The 20,668-nt window shown below is 33.9% G+C and overlaps 1 protein-coding gene across 1 annotated transcript in view; it reads right to left on the bottom strand.

Moving 5' to 3' along the window:
- The window catches only part of GALNTL6 (polypeptide N-acetylgalactosaminyltransferase like 6), a 1,217,468-nt gene that overhangs the window by 673,561 nt on the left and 523,239 nt on the right, over positions 1–20,668 (bottom strand). The gene's annotated exons all lie outside the window — the stretch shown is intronic.

Raw genomic sequence — 20,668 nt, 5'->3', positions numbered from 1 at the left:
CGTATGCAAATAAGGCTTGCCTTCATAAAAATGTTTTCAATTGTTTCTATCTCTGTGAGCTCAAACTATTACCACACATAAGTAAAAAGGTCTCTACTATTCATTCATTAAGTCACAATGATCTGCTGAGGTCTGACAGAAGCCAGGATCCAAAATGGAAATACAACAATGAACAAAACCTAGTCCCTGAGTTCAAGAGGTTTGTAATAGAATAGGAGATATAGAATGGTAAGTAGAGTTTAATAGGGTGCTATAGGATATTTAAGAGAGCCCCCTGACAGTGTTACAGAAATTCAAGTGAGAGCTGAAGGTGGTCTGCAAAGACAGGTTCAACATGTATTTAGGAACAGAGCTGACATGACTTGGTAACTGGGAGAAGTAGTTTAAGGAGGACTCCCATGTTTTGGACACGGGCAATTGATCTTATGAAACACAGAGGGAGGGAGGCAAAACATAAGAGACTCTTGAATACAGAGAACAAACTGAGGGTTGATGGGAGGATGGGGGAGAGGGTAAAATGGGTGATGGGCATTGAGGAGGGCACTTGCTGGAATGAGCACTGGGTGTTGTATGTAAGTGATGAACCACGGGAATCTACCCCCAAAACCAAGAGCACCCCTTACACACTGTATGTTAGTCAATTTGACAGTAAAGTATATTAAAAAAGAAAAGAAATACAGACTGACATAAAAACACAGTGTGTGAGGGGCACATCTCAGGATTGCAAGGCTTGAGGGCGAAGGTGAGTTCAATTCTGACCACGTTAAGGTTGAAGTGTCAAATATCCTGCTGAACACAGCAATTATATATATGGTATATACATTTATTTGTCTTATGTATGTATGTATTTATGTATCTATGTCAATATATATGTTTTTGGCTCAAGGTGAAGATGTGTTTTACTGGAGGAACGGGCTTGTGAGTGATAGGCTATAGCAGATGATGCCAGTGGACCACCAGTATTTCCTTACCATTCACAATCCTGGTACATGCCAAGAGGAACCTCTATAAACCTCTATATAGAGGAACCTCTATAACTGCAGTTAGCCAAGTGAGTGCTTTCCCTCATCTCTGAACGGAAACAGATTAGATACTCTGAAGGAAATTAACACCCCTGGAGAAAGTATCAACCAATGAAGGAGGGAAGGTGGAGAATAGACAGTCCTATGGTAAGATAACTGTGAGATGTTTTCTATGATGTGTACCAGAGTTTCCCAGCAAGACTGACTCTCAGGTGCCCACAGAGGTAAGCATCTTGCCAGTGTATCTTTTTACCGGCTACTTTCCCTTCCTGTCTTACTTCCTCATCCAGCCTCCCCAGGTACTTTCTGTGATTCCTCCTCAAAATTACTACAGTCAAACTTGTATCTCAGGATCTTCTTCTCAGGGAAACTGTTCTTAGACATAAGCATATAAATTATACTGGATTTGTCACTTGTCAAAAACAGTCTCTTCAATATAAAGTGATGGCCAAAATTCTTTAAGAAACATTACTTTTGTTGTATTATGAAACTTGCAGTTTGTTACACCTGGAGATATTTTTAAATAATGTGCTTTTAAAAAAAATTATGACACATATATTTTATTCTTTCTTTCAACTTCTTAATTACTGATGATGCTCTACTCCAGGTCTTCTCCGTGCCTATAAAATACAACTATAAGCATTTTGTACAGCATACATATAAAAACAGCCTTATCTGAATTAGCAGACTATTAGGAATAAGGTCACCTCCTTTACATGAATGGGTATTATTTATTTTTTTTCAATTAGACCACATTGAAAAGTCACTAATATTTTGTGCTGATAATCATTTCTTATACTTAAAAATCAGACTTGATACATCACACTATCTAGGTTCACACTGATGACTTTGCCACTTCTACCTGTGTGACAATGGACATGTTATTTAACTTCCGGAAGACTAGTTTTCTCCTTGAGTTGTGGGGCAATGCAAGGGTAAAAACAAAAACAAAAACAAAAAGCCTTCTCCATAATGCGTTCATGAGAATTAAGTTACACAATCCATGTAAAAAACTGAGTACAGTATATCTGATACTAGCAAGGGTTTGATAAAGACTATCATTATTGTTATTGCAGTTATTGTTTTTTTAATTGTTGTTATTTTACCTGTCAAGTCCTCTATAGTAGGAGGTAGGAAACTAGGAGAGACAGGAACTGCATGAGGGAAAGTGAGAGACACTTCAGATACGAAGATGAATAAATTTTGGTTTCTTCCCTTAAGGATTCACAGACCAGTAGGCAGATATATAAAATGATTTGACTCAAATGAGACAAGTGACATAATAGATGGCACTCCGCAATCAGAGCCCAAAGGAAGTATGACTAACTTTGTCTGAAAGAATTAGGGAAGTCTTTATAGATGAGTCTGTATGTGAAGAACAGATCATGTAGGATCTTTAAAGTGATTCTAAGGAATTTGGATGTTAGCCTGAAGTCAACGTGAAATATTTCACATATTGTTAGTGAGGAAGAAGACAGGATCACGTTTACATATTCCTCCAGCAGCAGGGCAGACAATGGAGACAGCAGAGATGAAGCAGAAAGATTGGAGATTGTAATAGTTTGGGCAAAAGATAATGAGGGTGCTGATCTGATGTTTACACTAAGGAAAACCAGCCTCTTTGTGGCAGGTTTTAATCTGATTGAATTGTATTTAGTCATTCTAGTACTTAACCTGACCAAACAAAATTGAATTTACTCCCAACCTCAGTCACTGGATTCAAGGAGTTGTGCTCTAGATGACTGCTTCTCAGCATTACTAGAAATACTGAAGCATAGCCAAGGCTTTATTAAGAATCTGTGACCTGTGTATTTTAGGCTTAATCTCAAGGCAGGTTGAGAATGGAAGTATGTTAAATACAAAGACAATGTGGTAATATGGAACTGTGTTGAAGAAATTAGTAAAAGAAGTCAAACACAATTTATACATCTATGGTTACAGATAGGTAGCAAATTTACAAAGGGAAAGTAGGAACCAATTAAAACATTTGTCACATTAAGCTTATAGGAATATGAACAAAAATGCCTGTAATTATTGCATTTCACATTGTTGTGCTATTTTAAAATAAGCATTTGCATAAAATTAACTTAGTGTTTAAGAATAGCTTAGAGATGAGCCATTAAGTAAGAGATGTTACATTACATCTTATCATCAATTTATCTAAAGAGATAGCAAAAACACTCTTCAAATTTTAAATGTACCAGAGAGACAACAGAAATAGTTTAAATTGTTTAAAAAGTTACTTGAGAGAAATGACAAATCATGAAGATATTTTAAAAAGCTAAAAATGTAATGTATAAATATTTTGCTAAGCCATTTTCATTAATGAAAATAGAAACTTTTTCATACTCTTCTATGTTTTCTCCAGACAAAATACACAAAATTTTCTGCTAATCACTATTGGTATTTGTTAAATTGAGAGATTTAAGCATTTTTGGTTTAACATTGTTTAATTTAAATATAATGTCATTCCTTTCATACTTACATTAATTTATCTTAATAATTTCATTGGTTTTACCAAAAAAATGTTTTTTCAACAATAGCAACAGGTCAAACAATAAATTTTAATTGCAGATATATAAGTGCCAGACTTATCAGTATATGTATATTTTTAAAGAGTTATTTGATTATTCATGCAACAAATGTCAACATTTTTACTGTGGATATTTAGCTAAACTTGCATTTGAGGTTCTTAAGTCCTTCACATTCTCCTCACCATCACCTAAACATTCCTTCTTACTGAAGGCTGAATAGTTTTGTCTACACTTCAAAACACACATTTTTAAGATTCAAATTCTTGCATTGCAAGATTTGAATAAAATGTTTGGGTGAAAGTTTTTACATATTTCAACCTATAGGTCATTCTATGAGTTTCTTTAAAGTATGCCTTTATTTTTTTGTTTTGTTGTTTGTTTTTCTATCTGCTTATATTCAATCTATCAGGCAGGATGTTATGTTGTGGTCATAAGCAACCCTAAATCCCAATGGCTCAAAACAGTGAATATTCTACCTTGCTGCTTTATTTGTTAACCACTGTTTTAGGCAGGAGAGTCTCTGCTCATTGCAGTCAGTGCAAACTGCCAACATTTTTTACCACAGTTAATCACTCTGCCAGAAGTAAATGAGAACATGGATGGGTCTCATGCTGGTAAATAAATAGCCTGTCTCTAAAATGACATTTTGCTTTCTGCTTACAAGTCATTGGTCAGCATTAGTCACACAGCACAACGGCTCAGGAAATAGAATCCTATATGGTCCAGAGGAAATATAATCAGAAATATTTGGCAAATAACACTAATGAACACAGCTATTTTAGTCTTCTGCCTTCTTTTAATTAAAAAGGAAAAGAAAAAGGAAAAATAGAAATTACCTGTTGAGACTACATTTAGATTAGGTTTAATTAAATCTGTTTAATTTCTTCATAGACAAAAAGTTATAATATTTGAGGTCCTGCATCTACAGAAACATAGCTGCAACCACATTTTAGAGCTGCAAATACATTTCAGAAATCATCAAGTTTAATATCTTATTTAATTGGGAATTGAGGCTCTTAGAGTTTCAGAAAGTTAAACATAAATTATTTTATAGTCAAATTAGCAAAACAGTATACTGGGTGAACAAGTGGTACAATGATGAGGCATTATTCCTGACATAAAAATTTACAATATTTTTAAAAAGTTTATTTTACCTATTTTGAGAGAAAGCGAGTGCACAGGCGAGAACAGTGGAAGAGGGGCAGGGAGAGAGGGAGAGAATCCCAAGCAGACTCTGTACTGTCAGTGCAGAGACAGATGCAGGGCTTGATCCCATGAACTGTGAGATCATAACCCGAGATGAAATCGAGAGTCAGATGCTAACTGACTGAGCCACCCAGTTGCCCCCAAATTTACAATTTTTTGAAAAGTATTTGTAACTCACACAACTAGATAGCACAGAGCAAAGAATTAGAACCCAATATTCCTCATTTCTGATTATAAAATATTTTGGAAATGTCATCGTCATTCTTTTTGGCCTTTTAGATATCTCCATGTTAATCAAATCAACTAAAATTATGTAAAGACTGTAACAGTTTTTTAAATTTTTTAAATGTTTTTCTTTATTTTTGAAGGAGAGAGAGACAGAACATGAGCAGGGGAAGAGCAGGAAGAGAGGGAGACACAGAAGTTGAAGCAGGCTCCAGGCTCTGAGCTGTCAGCACAGAGCCTGATGCAGGGCCCGAACTCAGAAACTGTGAGATCATGACCTGAGCCGATGTCGGACGCTTAACCACTGAGTCATCCAGGTGCCCCAAGACTGTAATATTTTTAAATGAGGTAGGCAATTACTGTATTAACTCATTACTTTTGTGAAATGTATAATCTATCCTCCATAAATATATTTGGAAATAAACCATTTAAGAATATATACAAATAAATGTCTATAACAAAAAATTATGATAAATTATCATTTGAAAACAGGCCCTAAAAGGGACTGGACCACTGAACCTCTGGACCTTCTAGATCACTAACATTATACTATTCAGGGAATAAAATAAGGAGGAATAATTAAATTGTTAAAATCAGTGATAGAGAGACAATATTTAAAGCGGCTAGAAAAAAAAAAAGATATAGAATTCCGGAGGAGAACACAGACTAGAATGGTAGCAGACTTCTTGTTAAAAATAATGCAAAATAGTGAGAAAGTGGGGCAACATTTTTCAGGTACAGAAAAAAAATTTAAGATAAAAATAGTTTTCCTTAGTCAATAAATATGTATTTCTACAACAAAGGCAAAATGAAAACATTTTAAGATATGCAAATGTGGAATAAACTTATTCATCAGAAAACCTGCATAAAAATAAATGTTACAGGAAGTCCTTCAGAAAATTTATACTAAGTGGAATTCTGTATCTAGACAAAAAATGAAAAAGTAACAGAAAAGGTAATTATATGAGTAAACAATAAAACGACTATTTTATTATTCTATAAAGGTTAACTGATTCATGGACAGCAAAAACGATATCAATGCATTTTGAGATTTATAACATAAATTGAAGCAAAATGTATAGCAACAATAGCATAAGTGCCAGAAGTGGAGAAATGGATGCGTGCCTTTCTAAGGTTCTTATACTCTAAATCAAGACATATGATATTACTAAAAGGTAAACCATAATAAATTAATATTATATTCCATCAACCCTAAAGCAACCACTAAAAATAACACAATAAAGAATTATATCTACTTTGCCCTACTAAAAAGTGACATGGAATAATTAAATATGCAAAGAAGCTACAGACCGTAAAATGGGAGAATAAGATTAAATAGTAAAAATAGAAAAGCAGTAGTGAAATGGTATATTTGAGCCAACCATATCAATAATTACATTGCATGTAAATGGTCTAAACGTGCAATGGGAAAGATTTCAAGAGTGCCAGCTGCTTCCTCCAAGAAACTCATTTTTAATATAAAGATGCAAATAAGTTTAAAAGAAAATGTACAGAAGATAGAGCATGATAACACTAATAAAAAGAAAACTAAATTGGTTTTATAGTCCACAAAATAGATCTCAAAGTAAAAAAAAAAAATGTGACCAGGATATAAAAGTTCATTTCATGATAGAGATCAATTTGCCAAAAGGACAAACTACACAAAATGTTGCACCTAATAATAGTATCCAAAACTATAAAGCAGAAGTTAACAGAACTTCAAGGAAAAAAAGACAACTCCACAATTATTATAAGAAACTTACTCTTTAGATTTCTTTTGATGCTCTTTCTCCAGTTTCTTAAGGTAAAATAAATTATTGATTTGAAGATTTTTTTTTTCTCTTTACAAGCATTGAATGACAGAAGTGTAGAATGATAGAAGTGTAGTTCTAAGAATTGTTTTACATATTTAAAAAAATTTGATATTTTTGTGTTCATCTGAAAATATTTTCTAATTTCCCTTGAAACTTGCTTCTGACACACTGATTAGCCAAAAATGTTTTTTTTTTTTTTTTCAATGTTTATTTATTTTTGGGACAGAGAGAGACAGAGCATGAACGGGGGAGGGGCAGAGAGAGAGGGAGACACAGAATCGGAAACAGGCTCCAGGCTCTGAGCCATCAGCCCAGAGCCTGACGCGGGGCTCGAACTCACAGACCGCGAGATGGTGACCTGGCTGAAGTCGGACGCTTAACCGACTGCGCCACCCAGGCGCCCCAAAAATGTTTTTAATTTACAAATGTTAGTGATCGCTTTATCTTTCTGTTATCACTTTTTTATTACGTTATATTACAGTCAGAAGATATATTTTGTAAGATATCAGTATTTAAAATTCATGGTATTTGTTTTATGACCCAGGATCCAGTCTGTTTTGATGAATATTTTATGAATACTTAAGAGGATATGCATCCTGCTGTTGTTGGGTGGAGTGTTTTCTGTTTATTTTGGGGATTTTTTCCCTTATGTTTCCCCTTTTTTGCATTCTTTGGGTTATTTATACATTTTTTAGCATTCCATCTCAATGTATGTGTTGTGATTTTGATGATATCTTTGCATAATATTTTAGTATTTACTTTTATATATTTAGTATTTACTTTTATAATTTAAGGATTATAAAATATATATTTGTGACTAATATTTTACCACTTTACTCTTTAATATAGAACTCTTATTACTATGTAGGGTCCTTTATACTCTCTTCTATGCTGCAGTTGTCTTATATCTATGTACATTGTAAACCACATCAGAGAATATTATATTTTGCTTTCAACTCACACTTGTTTTAAGAAACGCAAGAACTCAGTACTGTTTCAGTGCTATTTTGAATGCTCAAGTCCTTTCCTCCACCTATTGCCATCGTTTTTCTTCAGCATTCTCGATCAGCTGAGCCACACATCTGTCTAGGTTTTAGAGTTGAATTCAATGGGATGAGAATGCATGTGTTTACTCCAACCTACCCAGAGACCAGAATACTCTCAGTAGTCTTTAATTACAAATGTAAAATATTTAAAAAATTTTTTTAGATGTTTACTTTTGAAAGAGAGAGAGAGAGAGAGAGAGAGAGACAGACAGACAGACAGCAAGGGAGGGGCAGAGACAGAGGGAGACACAGAATCCAAAACAGGCTCCAGGCTCTGAGCTGTCAGCACAGAGCCTGACATGGGGCTTGGACCCATGAGCTGGAGCTGTGAGATCATGACCTGAGCTGAAATCTGATGCTTAACCCACTGAGCCACCCAGGTGCCCCACAAATCTAAAATATTTTATAGCTTCAGGGATCTTCATATTTTCTACTTCATTTTATGACAGTGTCCATTGGATTTTCAAGACAATATTGCATTTCATCTAAATATCAAATTTTTGGCATGATGTTTATACTGTCCCTTCATTAACATTTATACATCTGGTGGAAGTTTAATGATTTTCAGTCTTTCACAACTGATAAAGGTAATTGGTGGTTTCTCTCTCTTTTGTTTTTACTTAGAAATACCTGCTGGGGATTTAGAAATTTTATTGATCAATATTATTGATCCATTCAATTTCTTGCTATATTTAAATATTTAAAGCTACACATTTGCCTATAAGCACTGCTTTATACGTACAGCACTTAAACTAGTTTTGGTATATATTTTCATTATCATTCCATTTAAAATATTTTTTAATTTTTCTAGTTTAATATTTGACCTGTGAATTTTTCATAAAAGTGTTATTTAATTTCTAAATATTTTCATCTTTTCTGCATATATTATTTTTGTTGATTTCTAATTTAATTCAGGTTTGGTCACAGAACATAGTGTTAATTTAATCTATTGAAATTTATTGAGCGTTTGTTTATGTACTAACATATGGTCCATTGGGTAAATATTCCATATGCAACTGAAAAAATTTTATTATGTAATTACTGAATATAGTGTACAATAAAGGTAAATAAACACAAATTAAGCCAATTTATTGATAATTTTATTTAAATCTCCTATATCCCAATTAAATTTTTGGTTGTCTTTACTGAGAGAGAACTGTTAAAATCTCCAATACATACATTTATTTAAAGACACTCTCAAAAAGTAAAATTCAAGCTTAGTGTTTAAAATTACCATGTTGAGAGGCCTCAAAGTAGGTGAATTTATGTCTTTCTACATTTAGAGTAATACCAAAAAAGTGGAAAAAAAATCTTGCTTTTATATGACTTAACCCCATACTCTCTTAATATTTGTTGAGAGGTTTGTTCAAGTAATATTAGCATCTGCAACAGTATTACCACACATTTGCTGATGAAATAATCTGAAGAATGAAGTGGTTGTATGCTTTTAAAGAATCTTTTTTTTTTTTTTTTTCAATTTTTTTTTTCAACGTTTTTATTTATTTTTGGGACAGAGAGAGACAGAGCATGAACGGGAGAGGGGCAGAGAGAGAGGGAGACACAGAATCGGAAACAGGCTCCAGGCTCCGAGCCATCAGCCCAGAGCCTGACGCGGGGCTCGAACTCACGGACCGCGAGATCGTGACCTGGCTGAAGTCGGACGCTTAACCGACTGCGCCACCCAGGCGCCCCAAAGAATCTTTAATTACATTAATGTATTTCAGATTAACATGAGAATATATACACCCCATGTGACACATATGAAACGTGAAACATTTTTCATTTAATGCTAAATATGTTAAAATGTCATTACATAGTAATGACTACAATAAGGAGTTATATTTTGAGCTTCCTTTAGGGGCCACATTCTCCATAATTTTGTGCCATTCTTTAATACTCATGATAATCCTCTGAAATGGTGATAAAGAAAGACAGTGCCAATTCAGGTCCAGTCAATTTCATTAGGATCAGTCCCTGTCATCAGAATGTATGCGGGAGGGAAACCAATTCAAAATACTACAATTTGTTTGACTTCATTATTACAGAAAAAAAAAAGTACATTTTGTAATGTACATTTGGAATAAAAGTACATTTTTACCATGTTATGATACATTTATAAGTGCACCATGGTGAGAACCCTAATAAGTGACTAATTTATTGCCTCAGTCTATCAAAAGCCATATAAAATGGCTTTTATTGAGAGATGACAGTTCAGGTAGCTTAATTCCCTGAAGTTTGTTTTAAAAAGATTCCTAAACAAGATGAGCAGAATAGCTAAGTATGTTATACTTAGTCAACCACATATTTTTTTTAAACTTCTCAAGGGAACCACTCATATTTTAGAAGGGGGGACATTTCTTTTTATTGTTTTAACTTTCATCGTGTGATTTCTTACAAAAGCATGTTGGTTCAGCTAAAGTTCTCTCAGCCCCATTCTCACTAGCAGCAGAATAAAATGTCAACTTGGCATCTGGCTAGTGACAAGCATACTATAGAGCATATCTATATAAGTCATTTCCAGGCACCAATTTACATAGTAATTGTTTTAATGTCAGCATATTCAATTTTCAATGGCTGCTTTTAGTCACACTGTTTTTCTGTTCTAATCTTGCCATGTCAGTTGGTTTTGATAAAGCAGTGATAACTGGCAATTTATTTTGCCTTTGACAGGACTGAAAAATTAGTTTGGAATGCCAAGTATATGTAAGTGTGTTTTTTAGTGAGGGTGGGAGATAATCACAACGCATGCACGTATGCTTGTATATATTTGGTCTTACCTCTTACATGGGAACTATTTTGTAAATTAGTATTTTATACGGTCATATGATTAACACTTTAATGTAATGTGACATTTTATGCCTGTACTGAAGAACAAAATAATATTTTGTGCTCACGCAGCTACATGTACATCGTGGCATTGTGGCAGAAACCTAGTGAAGACAGAGGGGAGAGCAAAAAAAAAGAGGAGGCCAGAGATAGGCAGGGATCAGAATATGGAGGTCGGTGTTGGCGTTTTTTCAGCTATTATTTTTAGTGTGACAAGGAGTCTTTTAGGTATTTTATTATTTTTTAAAAATTTTTTTTAATGTTTGTTTATTTTTGAGAGAGAGAGAGTGAGACAGAGTGTGAGCGGGGGGGAGGGCCAGAGAGAGAGGGAGACACAGAATCTGAAGCAGGCTTCAGGCTCTGAGTTCTCAGCACAGAGCCGCAGGAGGGGCTCCGCCAGGAACCATGAGCTGAAGTCAGCCGCTTTTCCGACTGAGCCACCCAGGCGCCCTCTTTTAGGTATTTTAGATAGGGGGGATGTAATGATCCTCCTTAATTCTGAAAGCTCACTGTTGCTCACTCTGCTGAATGCATTGTGCAAGAGCGAGAGGGAATGTGTGAGGTCCAATTATGAGGTCATTCTAGGATTCCAATTAAGAAATGACAGTGGGGGGTACCTGGGTGGCTCAGTCGTTAGGCATCTGACTTCAGCTCAAGTCATGATCTCTCTGTCCATGAGTTCAAGCCCCGCATGGGGCTCTGTGCTGACAGCTCAGTCCCTGGAGCCCGCTTCGGATTCTGTGTCTCCCTTTCTCTCTGCCTCTCCCCCACTTGCACTCTCTCTCTCTCAAAAAAAATAAACATTAAAAAAATTTTTTTAATAAAAAAAAAAGAGAAATGATAGTGGATACAGTTGAGATTAAGGGGAATGCATGCATTTGAGGCCCTTTAGCTCTATTTTGGATACAGAATTAATAGGCCTTGGTAGATGAGATCAGTAAGTAGAGAATAAATAAAATGAGGAAACTGGAGGCCAGTGCTGAGCATCAGTGAATTTTAATATATATATAGCCATCAGATAAAGACGAACTGTTTGTGAATGAGACTGGAAAGACCTGGGGATAAAAAGCAAGTGTTTCCTTGAAACAGAGACAAGAGTGCTTAAAAATGAGAGAAGGGACAAAGTCTAGTGTCGCTGCAAAGTTTCACGAGACTTTTAAATATACTGGATTTTGGCAACATGGAAATCATTCGTGACTTTGGCAAGAAAAAAGAATGATGGCACAGTAGTGTCTTGAGTCAAATTAGGACTTCTGAAGAGTTGAAAGGGAGTTGAGGAAGTTAATATCTACGATAGACATTCAGGCTGACAGCTGGAGGAAAAATAGGTTAAGAAGTCATCTTACCGATGGGGAGGTACCAATGCTTTTTATCATATATGATTAAATTTTAGCCAGGATAATAAAATATAAAAATTAAGAGCTAAATTTTCCACTTCTGTAGAAAATACTGAACACTTCTAAATAATAGGCACTTATCGCCACGTACCAGTTACAAAACTGTAGAGATGAGTACTTATTACATTGACTCAGATGATAAGGTCTATTAGAGGAATTAATCACTTGATTTGGTAATAATAAAGAAGCAAAATAAAGTTATTTGACTTGGAGAAAACTGAGAGAGATATATTTTTAAAATTTAAAATTTTAAAGAGATAAATTTTTAAAATTTAAAAATAAGAATATATTTATCAATTCAAAAAGAAATCTCATACCCTCATGCCCTTCCCCTTATCCCCTCACATTCCTTAAGTAACCATTGCCTACTTTTTGTTTCTATAGATTTCCTTATTCTAGACATTCACATGAAGAGAATCATATATTATGTGGAATTTGGGGTCTGGTTTTCATTTAGCACAATGTCTTCAAAGTTAATCCAAGATGTAGCATTTGTCATTATTTTATTCCTGAATAATCTCTCAGTGTATGGATACACTACATTTTGTTTATACATTCATCTATCAGTGGACATTTGGGTTTTCCCATCTTTCAGCTATCATGAATAATGCTGGTATAAACATTCATGTGTAATTTTTGTGGTTTTCATTTCTATTGGGTGTATACCTAGACATAGAATTGCTAGGTCATATGGTAATTCTGTAATTACCATGGTAATTATGGTAATTATGGTAATTTAATTGTCTGAGGAACTGCTTTCCATTTGGAAATAGTTGGAGTTGCTTTCCAACTATTTTCCAAACCACTGGCATCATTTTGCATTCCCACCAATGTATGCATGTATGCAATGTATGCAATGTATGAGGTTTCCAATTTCTCTACATCCTTGCCAACATTTATCATCTGAACTTTTGGCTCTAGTCATCATACTGGATGTGAAGTACTATCTCATTTTGGTTTTGATGTTTTGTTACTAATGACTAATGATGTTGGGCATCCTTTCATGGATTTGGCCATTTGTTTACCTTATTTGGAATATTCAGATCATTTGCCCATATTTTAACTGGGTTATTCACCTTTTTATTATTGAAATATAAGAACTCTTTATGTATTTTAGATACAAGTCCTGTAGCAAATATATGATTTGCAAATATTTTATTCTGTGGGTTTCATTTTGCCTTTCTGATAGCATACTTTGAGACATAAGAGTTTTTCATTTTGATGAAGCCAAATTTATCTATTTTTTCTTGTGTTGCTAATACTTTGGTATTATATCTAAGAATACTATGTCAAATAAAAAGTTACGAAGATTTATTTCCACCTTTTCTTCTTTTACCACTTACACTGAGGTCTTGGATACATTTTGTGCTGATTTTTATGTTGTCTGAGGTAAGGGTCTAACATCATCATTCTTTTGCATGTGGTTACCTAGGTCAGTACCAATCATTTGAAAAAAACTATTTTTTCCACATTTACTAGTTTTTGCACCCTTGTCAAAAAATCACTTAATCATGGATGCATAGAATTGTTTCTGGACTCTCAATTATATTCTATTGATCCAAATATCTATCCATATACCAGTACCACACTAGCTTGATTACTGCTGCGTTATAATAAGTTTGAAATCAAGAAGTACATATCATCTTATTTGGTTGCTATTCTTCAGGATTGTTTTGGCTATTTTGGGTCCCTTGAAATTTGAATTTTAGAACCAACCTGCCATTTCTGCAAGGAAGTCAGCTGGGATCCTGACAGGGATTTTTTTGAATCCATAAATCATCATGGAGTGTTTTGCCATCTTTACAATGTTAAATCTGATCCACAAACATGAGATGCTTTTCCATTTCCGGGATTTCTTTCAACTATGTTTTGTAGTTTTCAAAGTATAAGTTTGATGACATTTTTGTTCAATTTATTCCTAAGTCTTTTCTTCATTTTAAGGGTGAATGGATTTTTTTTTCTTAATTTCATTTTCAGGCTATTCACTGGAAGTGTATAAAATAAAGTGATTTCCGTATACTGCTCTCATACCCTGTCACCTTGCTGACCTTGATTATTAGTTCTAATAAGTTTTTTTTTTTTTAAATTTTTTTTAACGTTTATTTATTTTTGAGACAGAGAGAGACAGAGCATGAACAGGGGAGGGCCAGAGAGAAGGAGACACAGAATCTGAAACAGGCTCCAGGCTCTGAGCTGTCAGCACAGAGCCCGATGCGGGGCTCGAACTCATGGGCCACGAGATCATGACCTGAGCTGAAGTCGGCCGCCGAACCGACTGAGCCACCCAGGCGCCCCCTAATAAGTTTTTTTTAGTGGATTCCTCAGAATTTTCCATATAGAAGATTATGTCATATACCAATAGAGACCATATGAATCTTTTCTTTCTAATTTAGATGTCTTATATTTATTTTTCTTGCCTAATTGCCTGGGCTAGAATCCACAGTAGGATGTTGAATAGAACTGGTGAAAGTAGGCATCCTTAGGGGGAAATGCATCCAGTCTTTCACCAACAAAAATGTTAGCTTTTTAAAATGCCAGATTTTCTCATTATTTTCAATAAAAATAATAGTTCCCATTTATTTTTAATAAATAAGCTAAAATATTAATCATCACCCCTCATTTCAATAAACTTCTGTGGGAGGGAGTAAAAAAAGAAGGAGCAAGTTTAGAATTCCTATTGCTGGATTAATCTTACAGAATAATATACATCACTCTACCAAATGTCCATTTTCTTCTCTTTAAAGAATTAAAGTTGTGATTAAAGAATTAAAGTTGTGATTGTGTTTTTCAGACTTATGATTTCAGTTTATGTATTTGATCATGTTATGATCATTTGACCATGTTATTAGGTTACAAATAATATCCTTTGAAATTCACTACAACTGATTATAAAGCAGCTGTAAGTTTATTTTTAGAAGGTTATTTTGTTTTTTGGGCTTTTTCCTTCTATTTTGCATGTGTACAACTTTCACATTACCAGTCCTTTAGACCCCAGTGCCCATGTGCTCACCCTCAATCCACTTTTCAAAGAATCTGCTTTATCTGATCATTTACTCCAAAGGCTAAATGTCTGACAGCTTTTGAACTGTTCTCTATCAGAGGAGGATTTTCATTACAATGGGACATACCTTTTAGCTATAGTGATAAGAACTCTTCCATATCTTTCAGTCTTTAGTTAATAAATGAGATGTGTGTGTAAATTTTTGTGTTTTTTATTTTATTTTATCATGGATTTTAAAAAAATGATCCCTAGAAACATACAAACGAACTAAAGTCTATACTAGTTTTTATAAACTAGCTCACAAAATAATTGAAAGATACTCATTTGAATAACAGTTGTGAAAGATTATTTCCTATCTGTTGTTCCTGATCATTCCTCCCCCAATTTGTTGCTTGTGATTTACCTAGATTTTTTCCTTTTTTCAGTCATATTTAGACATATCTTTGGCTGGAAGCACATTTGATTCAAATGATGTTTCCCGTCTCCCTCTGTGGAAGTATTCAAACCTGATTAGAGTGGATGAATAGTCATTTTATTTTAATTTGTTTCAGAATTCACTTATAAATTTGTTGAAAGAAGATGCTTCATCAACTTCACAAGTCATAATAAAACCATGAAAGAATGCCAGTGTCTCCCAAATTTTTATGTAACTTTTGAAATTGAGAAATAAAAAAATTTGTCCTTGAACATTTTTGGATGATTAAACTCAAACATTTCTGTGAATGAGTTCTACATTCAATGGACAAGAGCCAAAACAGTTAAATAACACTTTTGTAGTTCATATAAAACTAAAATATTCTAAGCATTTTCATTCACTAAGTCATGGTTTAAAAAATTACACTTGTACAATTATTTTTCCTCAAACTCAGAAGTGACTCACAAAATTTGTTTTTAAAATTTAAATTTTAGAATTATAGTTCACTTGATCTCCATATATTTTTGTCTTCATGATATAACTAGAAAAGAAGGAAGGAAAGCAGAAGGATTGTCATCAGAAAGAAAAGAAATAACATATTATGCTGCAGCTGATCTGGTAAACTTGTTCTCAATTTTACTAATCCTGATGCACAGTGAGATACATGAAGAAAGTTAGCATCCCCACATCCCCACTTGGTAAAGTAGATAAGTAGAAATTCAAAATGGCAATTTGACTTGTTCAGTACCACAGTGTAACTCATAGAAGTTAACTTTTTAAGAATTATTATTCAACGTAATTTCCAGAAGTGCTTAGACTATAAGGCACTGAAAAAAAAAATCTACTCAAATTTTGTTATGGTGAGAAATTGCATTTTCTCATCATATACAAAGTAGGTATTATGCACTATTCATCTAGGGAGGAGACTCCTTCCCTTTCCTTAGATGTTCCCATAGGACAGTCATTAGATTAATACTCTTCGCCTCTATCTTCTCCTACATTCTTTCCAGGAGAAAGGAAGACATACAATTGATGAATTTGAGTTAGTGAGCTTATCTTGCTTGGGTCAACCCCTTCTTCATTTTTCTGCTTTGGAATTTGCTTGCCTGCAGAGGTCAGACTCTGCCCTGCATGCCTTAAGTTAGACAACTGTGATATTGTGTGTTCAGCAATGTCTTTAACTTGAAGCCTGAATGCACCTCATTCTGGAGTTTGCTATTAGGAATCACATTTAGCCCACTTCTAAACCATGTCCACCAATAGAATCTTATCAATAATAAAGGTAATATTTTTATTCCAAGCCATTTCTGGGGCAATTTCTCACTTGGTTCTGAAATTATATAGGGAACAGGGTTGTGATATAATCGCAACACTATGGAGAGCACTCATATAATCAAGAGATTGTAAAAATTCCTCTACATTTTCCCAAGAGTTGAGATATTACAGAATTTTCTCTCAACATTCAATATCTTATTTATTGTCACAGTCATGAAGCTATCTTGGGAATATAAGTGAAATATAAAGGAAAAGTGAAATGAAAAGGAAAAGCCACAATTCAGAGAACTTTCTCAGTACAAAAATATCCCAGCTACTCAGCCACCTTAGAAATGCATCTTAATTAAAGTGTTTGTACATTAATATGTATCTGTATAAACATGTATCCTTTTATAACAGTGAAAAATGAACCTCATGTCATGATGCCTTTACCTGAATCCTCTGCAAAGCCTACCTCAACTCTGATTCTTATGCATCCTAATCTCATGCATTTCTTCTCTTTATAGACATAAGTTCATCTTGCGCACACTAATTATATGACATTTTGGGGAGTACTTGGGGTAACTACTTATAAATTGATTCACGTCTAGGGAGTAATACTAGCTCAAATATTCTTCAATCTTGTCTTGCTAACAATACATCCATGCATAAGTTTATCAGTTTCTTTTCCATGCAAGTCATCTATCCTTCTATGATTTTCTACTTCCTTATTTCATATGTATTTTGTATTCTGAATATATGCTTCATATTTCCCACCTTGAACTGGAAGTCAAATTAAATGTTCTACAGCATACAAAGATGCGACATCCCAAAGGAGTGACAGAAGATAAAGAAAATGCACAATTGATATACAAGTGAGGGGTAATTGAACTGTAGAAGAATGAAGCCAGACTAGCAAGATATCCACTGACTGGACATTTGTCATGCAGAAACTCTCATAGCAAAATTCTAATCGGCATTGCATTAAGTAAAATATAAAGATGATGTTTTAACAACAGATCTCGGGTTGAGCCTTGGTACTATGAATATAGACATAATTAGGTAGTAATTGAAGAAGGGAGTGAATGTTTAAAATGCATAAATAGGTCTTTAAAAAATACAAAAGTCAACCAGAAGTGTAGGGCTAGGAGTATGAAGAGGAGAAAATTGAAAAATTTAACACTAAAGCATAGATAGTAAAACAAAACAAAACAAACAAAAAAATATGTAATTTACAAGATAGGGAGATGCTAAAAATTTTTGGAAAAATATAAGAAATTCAAAAATATAAATGAGAACCTTAGAATTTATTATTAGGATATAGGTAAGAATCATTAAATTATTGGACACAGGCCAATTGACTTTCCTGTATCCATGGCTCCCACTTAATGAAAATCTATGACTGACTTAGTGAAATAATAAAGCCAAAAGAAAGCATTTCATTTTTATGCTAGTGGACAAGAAAGGAGCAGGACATATAAAAGAAGTATGTGTTCTGGATTGGATTTCTGAAATAACTCATATTCTGAAAATTCTTCACAGCAAACCAGAATGTATACTAAGCATGTCAAACACCTAGAACCATGATTTTTTTATTAAATGTAAAAAGAGAATGAATAGAGAGAGTACTTGCATATATAGAGAGAGTGATCTATAGTGTAGAACAGTGGGTTAAGAGCTACAATTCTGTATTTTGGAATAAAGAAAAAGTTAAGCAGAATTGTAAGATAGAATTCCCTGATACTTTCCACTACAAAATCCCAGAGCAAAGAAAAATAAATTCTTCTCTTCTGGCGCTTTGAGCCTGTAATTTGAATTGGCTGACTGCAGATGCAAAGTTTCTTAGAACCGTTATCTTTAATTATGGAAGTCATGCAAATTTTGCATTCTCTGGTGCAGATACTGCCAATATAAACAAGCTGTGGTCAATTACCTGCAGTCCAGTTAAATTGACAATACCGAATGCAATATGTGTCAATGTGCTTTCATAATTTCAAGAACCACTTACATAGAGCTGTGTTGTTTTGTGGTTATCTGTGCCTGCATTTTGAGAAGCACAGATGAGCTTAAAAAAAACAAAAACAAAAACAAAAACATAGGGATCCCGGTAAGAGTTTTTGTCGTAGGCACTTGATTTCCTAGAGTTAGGATCTTGACCAAATGAGGCAGCAATAAATCTCCCTTCTTGCATTGCTGAGTCAGATACTGGACTACCCAAGGTAAACTCTCATTCTTGATGTCCTGCACTTAATCCTTTGCTGTCATCCATCTCCAATCCTCCCATAAGGTGTTTGTTTGTTCGTTTTCTTTATTGGTATCATTTTACTAGGTGACTGTCCTATTAGATAACCAGTCTCAGGAAATAAGTAATAATATGGTCATAGGCCATATTTCAGCCACATTTATCTTCCCTAACATTGAGAATAATGCCCTCTGATACTGTAAACTCAGTATGTCTAATAAAAATTTAAAAATATTTTTCTTTCCATTTTCCATTTTCTTTTCCATTATTGCCTAAGAATATCTTTTCTCAAAAGGTGGTAGTTATGCTAAAAATACACTCTCTGAGAAGAATGGGAATATCAGCCTTCTTTTGACTTCAGTGATTTTCTGCACTGTTTCCATCTGCAATTCTTTCCACTTGAATACACATTAAAAGATTGGAAATGTGGGGGTGGGGGAGGAGGTGGATGGAAATTATTCTCTGAGCACATTTATTATGCCAACAATGCAATTTAATGCATCTTTGATGGTGTGCAATTAGGTATTAAAATTTCTCATAACTAGAAATGTTCTCGGTCAGTGGGAATTACTGTAGATAATTTCAGGTAACCTGGGAATAATTTGGCTAGCTAGAAGGCCTAGACCAATATATAAAGCATTCAGTTTAGGAAAAAATTGATTTGTTCTTCACATTAATCCTCTGCTTAACTATACTGGGAAATGCAAATTCACATCAAACCTGAGAAGGAAACCAGTAATTCTTTTATATTTTAAAATAAATTTATAAAGACACAATATGGCACTAAAAAATGATCCCCAAACCATAATTTACCAAGTTTTTTTCTAAAGGGTTAATTGTTTTCACACAAAATTAAGAGTTTTATTATACAATATTGATTTGATTTAGATTCCTACCCCTGTTTTCATTAGTTGCCCTTATTTTATTTTCTCTGATTTTCTTTATGTCACATTAGTGTTTCCACAGGGAGACTGGGGTGAAGGAAGGGTAAGCATATTAGTATAGTTAGATAGATTCATCAAATATGTATGGCAATTCTACAAACTTGAAATTCCCATCACATTGTATATTTTTTGGCATACTTTTGGCAATGTATATGCTAACAAGAAAATCATAACAGACTAGAAAAAAGAACAGTGAGCAATGTTAAGAGTAGATGGGGTGGGATTTCAGGTAACTATATATAATATCATTCTTACTTCCTTTTGCCTTATAATATTTAGCTATGAATCAGCAAAAAACAGTTGGTCACTGTTAACTGACCAACAACAAGCATCCATGGTTGAGGAACCAACCATTATCTTTGGATTATGGATGCATTCATTGTAGGCATTCTTTATGGAAGATATAATAACAAAATCAGTGAATATGGTTGGTGTGAAAATAAAGTCATATATATGTAGACAGTTCTGACGATGCTCATCACCAGAAAAAGATGTTTGTTTTATAATCTACATGATCAAAAGTAAAAATATAGGTATTATCTTAAAACATTTTACTTTAAATGGAAATGATACAGGCAACGATAAAAATGTGAATTAAGTTTCAGAAAGCGGGTACTTATTCTTCTCTAATTTTAAAAATTACTCCAATTTAAACAAAACAGATTTAAGATTATGAAATATAAACTTTTTTTAAATTATGGCAAAATTTTTAGTTACGTATTTCACTGTGATACACATTAAA

Source organism: Lynx rufus, unplaced genomic scaffold (genome assembly GCF_022079265.1).
Source record: "Lynx rufus isolate CCGP_SWC_20201006 ecotype Redwood Valley unplaced genomic scaffold, mLynRuf1.p SCAF_3, whole genome shotgun sequence".
Classification (NCBI taxonomy): Eukaryota; Metazoa; Chordata; class Mammalia; order Carnivora; family Felidae; genus Lynx; species Lynx rufus.
Note: the sequence above shows the minus strand (reverse complement) of the source record. Positions and strands in the feature narration are given on the sequence as shown.